At 35.1% G+C, this 13,950-nt stretch overlaps 1 protein-coding gene across 4 annotated transcripts in view; it reads right to left on the bottom strand.

Annotated features, from left to right (window-relative positions):
- FTO (FTO alpha-ketoglutarate dependent dioxygenase) overlaps nt 1–13,950 on the bottom strand; it is a 267,508-nt gene that overhangs the window by 225,005 nt on the left and 28,553 nt on the right. The gene's annotated exons all lie outside the window — the stretch shown is intronic.

The raw sequence follows: 13,950 nt of genomic DNA, 5'->3' as shown, positions 1-13,950 counted from the left end.
TTCAGTGACTGTCAACTTAACTGATTCTGTGTGATGCAGCAAAAATACCTCTGTACAGCCAAGTTCCAAGAAATCAAGTAGGGTTTGACTAGATATGAAATACTAAGCATCAGTCCTTTAATATAGAAAAGATTCAATAAAGATTAAAAACAGAAAAAGAAGATCCTAACATGGATTAATGTTGAAATAAGGATATGTTTGGCATTGCTTTCTGCAGAAGGCTCACATTTTAAGGACACTACGATGTTCCAGGGGTTCCCTAACTTTTGTTGAAGTCTGCTATCCGAATGTAGGGCACTACTGCTATAGACTGACCAGCTGCATATCACTCTTATGAGTGGGAAGTAGAGACAACAGTGCTACTGCTCCCTTAAAGACCCAGGGAAGCAGAAAGAATGCCACAGCAGTGTGGGAAGCATTACATATTTGGGATGTAGAACTTCAGGAGCTTGACCAAGGTATACAATTATCAACATAGTGCTGTGGTTCTTAAAGTAACAGTAAATATGTTGGCAAACAACCAGAGCTTGAACCTCGAGGATTGAAACCAGGGAGTGACACAGTTTGAGATGCAGATTCAAAATCTTTGTGGCAGGCTTGTAACTTCTGTGGATATAGATGAAGAACTTGCAAACATATACATAAGCAGGTCACACTAACACACATTTTTGGATAAATTGCCATTTTATTTAATCTTTACCTAACTACACAGACAGCCATATAAACTTTTAAAGACAGAATACAAAGGACAGGCTTTGACTCCCTCCTACAAGAAAGCAGCTTTGACTCCTTATCTCTTCTTAACTGCAGGGAACACCTCCGAGATTAAAAATATACACCAAAGATACTAAGAATAAGTGCTTTCTTCACAGAACAAACTATTCAGAAGAGATAGGGTTTTTTCCCCCAATGTATTTGCACCTCACTTCACAAGATAGGACCTTTGATTTCTACAGTAATAGTTTAAAGCACTAAATTTATGCAGTAACTGTAGCAGAAGTTTGCAGGAAGGTATGCACCATAATAAGTAGACATCTGGATTTGTGGCATGAAAGAAAAAAGGCTTTGAAGTCACTATGAGGAATGCAATCAGCTCTGACTGACAACTCTGCTTTGGAGATGCACTCCACCAACCACTGTGAGAAAGACGACTGGCTAAAGGAAGAAGAAATAGCCATATTAATTTAGGAAATCTAGCCTTGTTAACCTAGGCAATACTTTTTGTACCCAAAAGGCAGAAACCAAGATCGAATTTGCAGCTTTTGTTGTGGGTATGGCTGATTATGCCTCTTGCATACTTCACACTGAAGTTACTAAAACTGAGTCCATGGATTCCTCATCTTACTAGGCAAATACTACTACTTATTGTCAGAACCACCATTAGGATCAAAGACGCAATGAATTTTCTTGAGGTTTTTCATCATACTCAGAATATACTGGGTCTTGCAGGAATTCTGGTCTATATATGTTTTGACAGGTAATAATTGAAGTATCCCATGTGTAATAAGGATACTAAAAAAGGAAAAAAATGAATTCTAAGTGTTAAAACATCACCCAGAAAAAACAGCAGTTAAAACTAAAGTGAAAATAAAATGGATACTTAAAAAAAACCGTATAGATATTTCTGTAAGTACTGAAGTTTAATATCAAGCGTGGTTTCCAAAGTCCCCTTGATAACAATGCTGAAGATAGTGTTAATGTAGCAACAGCAGGTGCTAAGTGCAAAGACTTGTGCCCATGTAGTTGGCTACAAGGAAGATCAATAAGCAGCTAGAGCATTAAATTTCAAATACTGTAACTGTCATGCCTACTACATAGTACTTGAACATCTTCGTAGGCCATTACAACATTGTCGGCTCTTGATATTTTTACAGAACCAAATTATTTTCCATAGATTTTATTACCACAATAAGTACTATAAAAGCAGCAGCACTTAAAAACGTAGTGAAATGTGAAGACCTTTACCACCTTCAGAGACAGCATATTTGATTATTTAACTGGATTTTTCACTCCATAATGGAAATACAGGAAGAGGGTTGAAAGCCTTAAAGATAAAAGCAAATGTATTCCAGGAACACTTGTGTATTTGTTTCACCAAATACAGAGCCAGCGTTTTTTAACGGAGATAACTCTAATTCTTGAGAGTATATGCCACAATTCATGGAATCATTGCAGAGAGAGTACATAGAAGGAAGGGGTACACTAGGTCCCCTGGGGTTCAGCTGCAGAAGCAGAGCCCTGCCCCCTCTTCCCCTCGATCTTTGTGATGTGTCCTTTTTCAAGGACAACTGGTTTCTCTTTTATAGATACAGATTTTCCTTTAAATGTTTCTCACACTAGAGGAGTCTTTGACTAAAAGCTTTGTGCAATTCTCCCTTCTCTCCCCCCCCCCCCCCAAAAAAAAAAAATTTAAAGGAAACCATCACTGATTTACGATCATGGTTACAACAAATTCAGTGTCATACAAATTGTCAACACCATTTCCAAAACAGCACAGCCAATGAGATGTTATTTTTGAAGCTACACAGGAGTACACTGTTAACAGTTGTCATTTCTTAAAAACATTTTTCAAGGACATAAAAAAAAATACAGATCAGATTATTTATATAGATAAATTTAATGTAAATGTCAATATTTATGCAGGAGTATTTGGTTGTACAGAGTGCAATTTGCCATGTTTAATATATCTATATAAGTAATCTGTGTAATAAATGCATACAAATAATGGTGTACTCATGAGAAAAGAACTTCCTAGTTTCTGCATAAGCTACACCATTGTTCAAATGGCGATAGTAACGCTTACTAAGAAAACCTGTAAGCTGCAGTTGTTGCCTCTACTTTATAAGACGACAACATGAAACACTGGGTGTTGGTGGCCAAGCTCAAGAAGGATATTGTTATACTGAGTTTGTTAAAAGAACAGGGTTTATTCTTGTAACAAGAATGACTTAAAAACTTGGGGGCAGGGGGTACACTATTTAGTGAATGATTCAAACGTAGTTAACTTTGTTTAGTTTGAGGGTCTTGCTTTGTTCACAGCCTCGGGAATAAGCCACATGAGGAATAGAAAGCTAACATTTAAAGTTACGTTAGCAGACAATGATTAGCAAAATCCAGTGGCTGAAAGTTAAAAGTTAGACAAGTTCAGACCAGAAACAGGGAGTACAATTTAAAAGAAAGGATAATTAACCACTGGGCAGATCACCACTGAGTGAGATGTATTCTCCCTTATGGGAATTCTTTTTTAAATCAGCTTTGAATGTTTTTCTAAATGATATGTTTTAGTTCAGTGGTTTCCAAAATGTTTAGACTAACAGTCTGCAATGAATCATCCATATTTCCCTAAAAACTCCTGCACATGTAGCCTAACGAAATAAACTGGAGGCAGTAAAGACACTGTGACTGCAAATTTCATGCAACTTATTCCTCAGCTTGGTTTTGATCATCACTTTGCCAATTGCCTGTGGTCTGTGAATCAGGAGAGACTGGTATACATCGGATAGAATACGCCTCATTTAAGTCCTAAAGTTGGTGTTAAGAGTTCTCTGCTGCCTCACAACCCCATACAAACTTGGTCAAGATCTGTCAGGGTCTGTATTTCAGAGTATTTGGAACACCTGCAGAACTATCAGAAGGCTAATATAAACTATAGTTAATGGAAGGATTCTTCAGTTTTCTTTTATTCACATTTTATTCTTAAACTGTCTTTGAATAGCTTAAAGAATAAGCTCAGGGTGCACTAAGATGTAAAATGTAACAGGATGTAATCTGCTATTAAAGAAGTCGATCTATTAAGCCACTTGCTTTGGCCAAACTGAGACACATTTCATAATGCAAATCCATCCGTCCACAGTTTGCTTAAGAAAATGTTTGTTGAGCTAGTTAAAAACTGTTACTTTTTCAAATAATGTTGTGTTACTAGTCACAGTTAAAACAGTCCTAACTCTTGCAAAGACTAATACTTAATTTCCAGTTTTCTGGAAAACATTACATTACATTCAGAGCTCTTATCTTGTTAACTTTTTCCATTGCTTACAATGATTAGGTGTAACTGTGTAGAGCGAAAGCTCTAGTCAGTTAAAACGGTCATGCAAAAAAGTTATTTCTTGAGTCATCTATGTGCATTAGGGGAACTCTCTTTTCCTTCTCCTCATACACTAATATTCCTTACTGGCCTAAGAGTCTAGATAGTCCTGCTGTTATCACTGTCTGTACTTTGTGAATAGAAGTAGCACAGCAGTGACAAGTCTTTTTAAAAAGACTCTCTTCCTTCCTCCATGCTATTTTCTCAAGTACAATCTGGACTTCTGAAGGTGAAAGAGAGAGAAGCTGGTAGAGAAAATGTAATTCTAGGTTTTCCCCAAAACTCTAGGTTTTCCCCAAATCTCCTCTGCCTTATTTGCTCCTTTTTGCTGGAAAAAAATATTTATACTACTGCATATTCTAAATGCCAAATTTAATAAAAAACCAATTCTTATAAATAGTACTAACACATTCAGAGTAGTTTGGATTTGTTTCTCCAAGCAAAGGATGAAGAGAGGCAGCCATACTGAGTTGTCGCAGGTACAGAAACTGTAACAGCTGATAGGAAAATACCAACACATTCAGCCATTTGTAGTAGTATCCAAAAAAGTACCAAAATGTCTCTGTTTTTCTTTTTAAGTAAATAATTGTACATATTATATAAGAACATGAATGAAACCCCCCAGGTGAATTAACACAAGCAAAGGAACAGGGACGGCAAGGGGAGGTAAGAATCTTTTATAATTGATCCACCAAAGAAACTCAAACATGGGAGAAGGACTGTTCTTTATAATTATAGTTTTTGTTTGTTTGTTTTAAAGGCACACAGACAAGTCTCTGTCCAAGCGAAAAGATCCTGGAAACCTTAAAATTGTAATTGCTCTTGTTTTTTTGTTTTGTTTTGTTTAAAGACGATACATCAAAGATAAGAATAAATAAAAAATTCCACTTCCCTGAGAATGTCTACAAGAACTTCAGTCAACTGTTTTATAATTTGATATAGTGATTTTATATGTAGGGATACCTTTAACCCGAAACTCAAAAAACTAGGCCACCCTTTTTGACATACAAGTATGCACGTCTGTTTTAAAGCCAGCTGAGTGACAGCAGCTCAGATGCATTAATAAGAGAGGCTGAGGGCAAGGAACTAACGTTAAGAGAAAGCTGCTAGAGCCACTTTCGTTCTTATTTACTGGCTTAACATGTAGTATTACCTCTCCTTCTACAAATGATATTGCTTCAGTGGTAACTAGAATTCAAAAAGGGCTGGCTAAAAAAAGAAAGAACAATGGAGAATACAAAAAAGTGTACTGGAAGGCAGGATTTTATAATTAAATATTTCAGACAACAGCAGCAATTAATGACCAACACTTTACTTTACATATGCTGGGATTCCCATCTAAACTAGAAGTGACAAAAGTTTTTACAGTCTAGAAACTGTTTGAGGCGCTAGGTACAATGGCCTGATGGTCTCAATGCAGTGCTCAGCTTCTGTATGACAAATGCCTCAGATCATTGTAATTAGAATTAATTCATTACATAAGAATTTTGTTAGATTTTCACTTTGGAGTTTAACTAAAAAGAACTACTTTTCATAATAATTTATTGAACCCCTAACTCTAGCTGCTCCTGTCACTGCCTTTGGAAAGAAACACAGATGTCAGGGATCCCCACCACTGCATTTATTCAAGGACCTTTCCTTTTCAAGTGCATCAGAAGAATTTTCAACATATTCACTTATTTCCAGCCAGTAAAAGTGAGGGAGGGAAAAAAAAAAAAATCATCCTATCATCATTTTCGTAACAGGAAGAATAAATTTTTGAACATCTTAACAGCAGAAAGATCACCTTTAACATATATGCAAGAATTGTTCTTGGAAAACAAATTATAGCAATCTACAGAAAACTTCATAAGCATTACAAGAGGCTTCTAAAGTACATGCTCATTAAAAGACGCTGTACTCTAAATTTTATAGCTACTCATTCAATTTCTGTTCTTCTGCAAGTTGACAAGCTGTCTTTTGTGCACGAATTTTTAATAGCCTGTTACAAAAAGACCCAAATTTGCTTGTATTACACACCACAGGGATTAAAGAGAAGTTAATATATATCTATTGAAAACTATTGTGCAGAAAATAGCTGTGTTGTACAGGGCGTAGGCTTTGACCTGCTTAACTCTATTCATAGAATGCACGATCCATCACGTACAAAAACACAGAGGAAAATGTGAGGTGTTAGTAAGTACCCCTGTTAGTGAGAAATTCTGCTAATTATTACACCAAATAAGCATAGTCAACAGGCCAGAGCTGTGAGGGGGCATGTTTCGGGGCATTAGATGGCTGCCTTGAATGGAGATGAATATATTACACTATGCCCTTTAACAATAAAACAATTTTCATGACACTTCGAAACCCAGGCAGCTCTAGTAGCATAGATGAAGAGCTCAAGACTACTTGGCATACAACGATGTTTCAGTGCCACCTAGTGACGTGCACTTTATTGTCTCTTAAGATTTACGGTACATGAAAAGTTCAAAAGCTAATTCAGCTCAAGTGTAGAGTCCACATAGCACCAAAGAACAAGTTCACTCTTTGCTGAGAGACGATGGACAAAGAGTTCAGGATGAGAAAGATCCCTCCCCTTTCTTTACATCTAAAAGATTCACTTGCTCAAATAGCTGATAAAATGTTATACATATTTTTATTACAACCTGCTTTTATAATCAACACAAGGAAAAGGGCTTGCAGAAGACGACAGGACAGGATATACTAAAACCTGCATTAACAGATTAGCTAGCTTGCATATTTTGTTTTATTAAATTGGTGTTAGGAAAATATTCCATCAACGTAATCTACTCAAAATATTCTGTTTTTTATCTTGCTTGAAAATGAGACCAAAAAAATGGAGATTTATGATCATTACTGATCTTGAATCCATACAGTATTCTGCAGAACTGATACCTGAATGACTGCTAAGGTGAAAAAAAAAAAAAAAGTAAGAACAGGTCAAAAATTACCTACTATATTTGGTACATTTCACTAAATCAGGAACTGCATGGCTTTACAGAGTTAAAATTTAAATTAAACAGAGCTTAAAAAATATTCAAATGCCAAAGTGCCTGAAAATTAAAATAACAAAGTCAGAAAGTGACTGTGCAATGCAAAAAGAAGAATTACATTTACAGTATTACTTTTTGAAAACATATATTAATTGACACTTATGGGAATACAGACAGTTTCACAAACACAGAAGTTAAAATGACATTTCTTGTTTAATGGAGCAATCTGTATTTCCACTGTTGTTTTCCAGTCCCTGTTTGATTGATCTATTTTTATTTTATTTTATTTTAATATAGAGTGCTTTCATGGCTCAAGAAAGCATTCTAGAGACTTTGCATATTGATTCCAAGCTTGTTTGCATTTTGACACTTTGTATTCTTCTGCCACTGTATTTATTCTCACTACAATGAAGATTGTAGCCACTTCTCATTTCCATTAACTGCTAGCGCTGCTGCTGATTAGTACTGCAGTGAGTTTTCAGGTTGATGCAAATTAACCAAACTTTGCAATGAAATTCCTAGCCTAATTAAAACTGTGAAGAGGCCAACATATATTTTATGCTGACCATACTTGCTGAATAAAAGCAGTAACGCAAAAACATAAATGCACACGCTGACATCATGTTAAAAGCACAGATTGAAAAAGAGATAAAATAATCCAGTATCATCCCTGGATATTAATATCTGCATGTCGTCAGCTCTTATTTCACAAGATTTCTCAGAAAGCAAGGCTTTCAAAAAATTGGGTTGAGAATGCTTAGGCAGGCCATTTGAAATGGAATTCTTACTTTGCAGTTATTCAAAACCTAAGTGCATTATTATACATAAAGCCATACTAATAAATAATTCTAAAGTCACATTATGAAATACCTCTTTTATACTGTAGTTAAAAATTTTCAGCTTTCCTCAATAACATGTTACATGGTATATAACACAAAGATACTGAAAGGGAAAAAGCTAATGATATCAAACTGGTTATTTTCTGTATGTCAGCTGCATTATTCTCTAGATAAATGAGACCAACTTTTATGAGGAAAAAAATTGCACAAAAAGTTTACAGCCAAAAAAATAAAATGTGCACACACAAACTACTAATAGTCAATAAATTTGTTCTTGTTCCAATGAAATCTTTTAGTGTAAACACCAACGCCCATCAGTTTTCGGTCTGTCCTGCCCTACTTATCTAGGGAACTGTCCACAAATTCTGAGAAAGCGTCACCATCAGTAAGCAACCAGTTACTCTCTCCATAGTATCACTGTTCTCTGCCAATGCTGTCCTTTTCACACAGGTGTTTTCCTCTTTCCAATTTCCTCACCCTTTTTTAAAAATTTTGCAGTAAATTCATATTCATATTCGTTTTTCTTCTTCAACATAATCAATGGTAGTTCCTCTTCCTAGTTACTGATCTTCCTTCTAAACTTGTCTTTAGGTGAACATTTAAGCCCACAACCTCAACTGCCATATTTTCCTCCTCTTATTTAACACAGTTCTGTCAACATGTCCTGCTAAACGTCTCCTTTCTAGGCTCCTAATCGCAAAGGTTACAGAAGTACTATTTCACCAAGCTATGTCTATAAAAATGAGTTAGGCTACCTTAAGATTTCATACTGGAATGACAACTATAGCTAATTGTAAACATCATCAGATAATTTTCTTCTTCTATTTTTAACAAGAATATTTTTAAAGCACACAGTGGACAAGAAACTATCACATTGCAATAATAAATTGATAAATATTAATTTTCCAATAGGAAGAAAGAAAAAACACATCTTTAGGGTAGGCTGAGTATTTGTACTATGATATCTGGCAACTGTGCTTGCAAGGCTGATTTTTTTTTTTTTTTTTTGTTAAAGGAACCTATTATGAAAGTCTTGATGTTCACTGGCCCATTTAACACATGGGCACAACTTATTGATGGAAGTTTTATATACTAAAGAAAAAATTAAAAACTCTACTTCTTTATTCTGCATCTATTATCATGAAATGGATAGCAACATATTAATTCTTTACAATACTAACTTTTTTTACGAACCATCCTCAGTAAAGCTGCTTCCCATTACTGGCATTGAATTGCTACCTCATGTGCCTCATAACAGCAAATCCAGAATCAGCTGGTTATTAGCTTCATTAAATTAAATGAGCCTAATACATTTTAGGGTACCATTTGGAACTTCCCACTACAAAACAACAATAAAAAACTGAGTAAACTCATTACTGCAAGAGGACACTACATGCCTATTGTGACTGAAATATACCCTATATAAAAAATTTTTAAAGCAAGATCCTTATGGATTGCTTTTAAAATAATTTCTCAAATGCTGAAGCAGCAAGGAGAAAGTTTTGCCCAATGTTATTTACCTACCCCCAACAACTGCAGATTAATGAAATCAAAATATAGGATTTTAGTGGGGTCTCATGTACGGTCTGTTCCTGAACCCTACAGGGTCAGGACCTTGAAGGTTATATTGTTCTGCTAGAGACGCACAAACAATCTGCTCTACTTATATATCTGCTTCAAATATAGCTGAAATTATGTGCAAACATAGAAAATTCTCTTCTCAAGATATGAGTCCCACTTTGAGAGTCAGATTAAGACAACGATCTTATGGATTAAACCTTCTATTATATTAGAGAAATGGTTATGCAAACTAGCTAGATACTGCAAACTCCCTAAGAAAACCAACTGGAATAGCTTCACTCAGTGGACAGCACAGTAACTAAGTTTACAAACTTCTAGCACAAATATACTTCAGATACTTAATCTATACCCTGCCTTAGGACCTAAACCACTACCATAAAAATCAGTTTTGCCCTATTTTAAATAGTAGACAAAACAATGAGACAATCTCATTCCTTACATGTTAGAGAATTCTACTCATGGCTTCTCAAATTAAACTTCCAGCTCCAAAGAAACTATTTGTATTTCCTGGAGCGCTTTCACACCTATGACACCTTGGAAAGCTTATAGGAGGAGATTGGAGGAAAGAATGCTCTGGTAGAGAGAAATAAACAACAGTATAGCATTAAGGAAATATGTGTGTTTGTGTGCACATGCCTTTTTTTTATTATTTTTTTAAAGAATCTGTCATATTTTATTACTTTTACAAGAATATCTCCTTTTTATCCACCATTTGTGTTACAAAAATCCAGGATTTAAATGGGAATAAATCCTGATCACCATATTACAAGTCTTCATCAAAAATATCCCAAACTTACTGTAGACGTAGCCCTGAGAAATATATGTAGATCTCCCATTCCTAAATGGGTATCTTCTCTAAGGATCCTGAGCCATACGGGCATCCTGAGATGTGCAGCCCTCCAAAAGCCAAGTGTATGCTACTTTACTTTTAGATTTCACCCGGAGTCAAAGTGCTGCATAGTTTCCAATTCTTGACATCCTCGAAGGCAAACAAGGAACATGGTGCAAGTTTCAGACAATGCAATGAGCCACATGGGTGTCTCTTCAGTTCAGTCCCCATTCAGATCACCTCCGCCCACATTTAGCACCAAGCTATCAACATCCTAGCTCCAGAGTCTGCATCAATTTTACATCTGCAGAGGATTGATTCTCAAGACAGCTATAGTCTTGAAACACTTTTTACCTCAATTTAAAACTAAGCCAAGAAGAGAATGTCACAATTTCCTGCATCTCTTTCCATATTCCTTTAGTAAAACATGGCATGCGCGCATTTGCAAAAACATGTCATATACTTAATTTTCCTGCTTGCAGTACACCAGCCCCTTCATCTGCAGGATTAAGGTTCCCTCCGTAACAGCTGGAAACAAGTTTGTGCCCTAACTCTCAAGAAAGGATTGACTATCCGATACTCAACTGGTCATGTGCCTTATTCATTCTACTTTCATACTCGCTCGTTCTATCAAGGACATTGATTACTTACAAGCCTTTTTAGATTATTTCAGTATGGACAGCCATTTACTAACAAATAAATTGGTAAACATCTCTCCATTAAAAATAGGAAGCTTGGAAGAATTCTGAGCAAAAGCGTAAAAGAGAAAGTTTCCAGTATCCACTCTCCCACGATTCTCTTTACCACAAAATATTAAACAAATTCAGTGATCACTTAAAGTTATACATTCTAAAATTGTGCACTATTTTTCTCTTTTGATATCAGAAATGAAATTAACACATAAAAACGTGCCAGCATTACTCCACTTTACCTCATTTTCAATATTAATAATTTGCTTTAATTGCATAACATGGCAGATCATTAAATGTAAACATGTTTATCATAGTAAGACAAACTTCAACAGTATTTAAAAAATGGAATTTACTGTCACATTTGTTTTATTTCTTTCCTATAACAACTGATAGCTATTTGGAAGGCATTAAAAAGCCTAAGAACCACCTTCAACACATTTGCTCTGGCTTCACTATAAAAATCAAGTTGTTATACTATGCTTCTGAAACAGTTATTTCCATTTAAAATTATGGGAGAAATCAAGCGTGACCTATTTCAAAAGTGCAGTGCAAGCAATACCAACTATTCTACAGTAATAATTTGCAGGTTCTCAAAAAAAACAAACAATGGCACGTAAACAAGGATCACGCACCTCAAGGACTCTGGACATCATAAAAATAATTTATTCCTATAAAACTGCTCAGTGCTGTATAAGAAAGGAGATCGAAGGACATCCCCCTTTGTTTTCATTAATTCTTTTGAGCGTAGTCACACTTCAACTTTCTTTTCAACCTAAATAGCAGCCTCAGGATAGCTCCTATGTTAGAAACTCCAGGGTAAAACTAAAGCAAATTCCAAGTAAAGCATAATAATTTCGAGCTTCTAGTACCACAGAGGTCAAAAAAGAGTATTTTGTCTAATATTAAAAATTAGATTGATATCCAATTATTAATTCATATTCTCAATCACAATCATCATTTTTACATCAGGGTAGGTACAGAGTGATATAGGCGTACCAGATAGGTTAGATTATACCAATAGTCTTGATAGTTGTCTTATATGACAGTAAAGTTTCACAGATTTTAAAACTCATGAAACAGGGAGAATGAAATAAAACAACTGCAAGTCCTAAGCAGCTCCTTTGATAATATGCATCTTGCAGAAAAATATTGCTGGTTCTTAAAAGAAAGTTGTCCTATAGAAAGGTATACTGAAATGCACTGGTTTTATCCACCTTACTGCAGAGACAGTATCTTTTCTGCTGTCAAGATGCTTTTGCTATATGTAAATATTTAATGCTATTACCATCATTCACTCAGTGCTCATATTGTCTGATCAAGCATCTATTACTGCTTGTTAGATACACATGAGGATAGCTTTTTTTCATGTCGACTACTCAGTCACATAGCGGCCCTACTTCTCAACAGTTCTTCAAAGTTCAATAATTTATTAAACACCATACACAAAGGTCTGTATCATATATGCCAAAATGCCTAACTGTAGCATATGCAAAATTACTTGTGTCTCTATGATAAAAAAGGTTATTTTAAAAGTAATAACATCGCATATTGTTCAGAAAGTATTTTTTTTGTTCACAAGGTATTTTGCATGTGCGCATGCATGTGCTGAATACACGTCATAGGCTATAGCTGTTCTTACAATACCAAGACTCTACTCTTACTGAGATTTCTGGAGGCAATTTAAATTACAGAAATAAGTATTAGCTACAGGTTGCCAGAACTCCCAGGTAAGAAACATAGCTTTTAATGGGAATCATTTGAGTGCATTGAGGGCACTTTGCTTAACATAATTCTTTGAAACCAAATCAAAATAAACCTCAGAGGTCAGTTTTATCCCTATTTGTGGTTGTATGCATCACATTATTTTCCTGTTTACCTAAGCTCATAATATTATATGGAATAGATATATCACATGCATATATACATAATACAAGATTTTTCAAACTATTATCACTTGATACATCCTGCAATAAAATACCTGAGAAATCAGGTTTCCTAAACAGTTAAGTCCTGTTGAGATAAATGAGATAAACGGTCAGATTTCTCAAAATGCATGCCCAGTATTAAATGGAGCTCTTCAAATTAGTCTCTCAGTGTGCATGTAACGGTGAAATCTGGGTATGAAATATACAGAACCAAGAACAACATATTATAATCTAAGCTCTTAATATCACCTGCGTACAAAACATCAACTGAATACAGGAGCGGCTGGGTTTGCAAAGCACTTGTTTGGTCTGTTTACTTAGTCATTACGCCTTTAAACAGAGGCGACTAAGTGGAGAAAGCTTATGAAAGTCTTATTCAAAACAACAGGAGAGCCTTTAACAAGAAGATATTTTAAATGTATTGCTGTTATAATTTTAAAGAGGTTTTGTTGCTGAAATAAAAGAGAAACAACTAGCTTTACAACATGCAGGACAGTCTCTTTAATGGTCTGAAGCAAATTTTTCTTTTTTCAAATTTTGGTTTTAGTTTAAATAAAAGGGAGTCATTAGTCTCTTTTATTAGGAAACAGTAAGGATCACAAACAGACCATCACAGAAAGTGCAAGACAGCACAATTATTCCTTCTATCCCAGTGGACCATCACCCTTTATGAATACAAGACAAGAACCAGCTATTCATCAATGAGGCTAGAAGGAAATGAAAACGTTGCATTCAAAAGATCTGCCTTTCAGTTAACATCCTTAATGTAAATTAGGGTTAAATGTGAATTAAATTAATATTTAATCATTTGAAAACTTTCATTTCTTCCTTCTCTTTAAACACTACAACTTAATTATGAAATAATGTAAAACAAGTGTAGCTTTAAAAGAATCATTTTGAAGATTTGCATTAATAGATCAAGACCTATTGACACTGAAGAAAAGGAGAGGAGTCCCAGCATTATGTTCCTTTATAGTAACTGTGTGATTCTCTTCCTTGCCAAC

This window comes from Struthio camelus, chromosome 10 (genome assembly GCF_040807025.1).
Source record: "Struthio camelus isolate bStrCam1 chromosome 10, bStrCam1.hap1, whole genome shotgun sequence".
Lineage (NCBI taxonomy): Eukaryota > Metazoa > Chordata > Aves > Struthioniformes > Struthionidae > Struthio > Struthio camelus.
The sequence above is the reverse complement of the archived record's forward strand: the minus strand, read 5'-3'. Positions and strand labels throughout refer to the sequence as shown.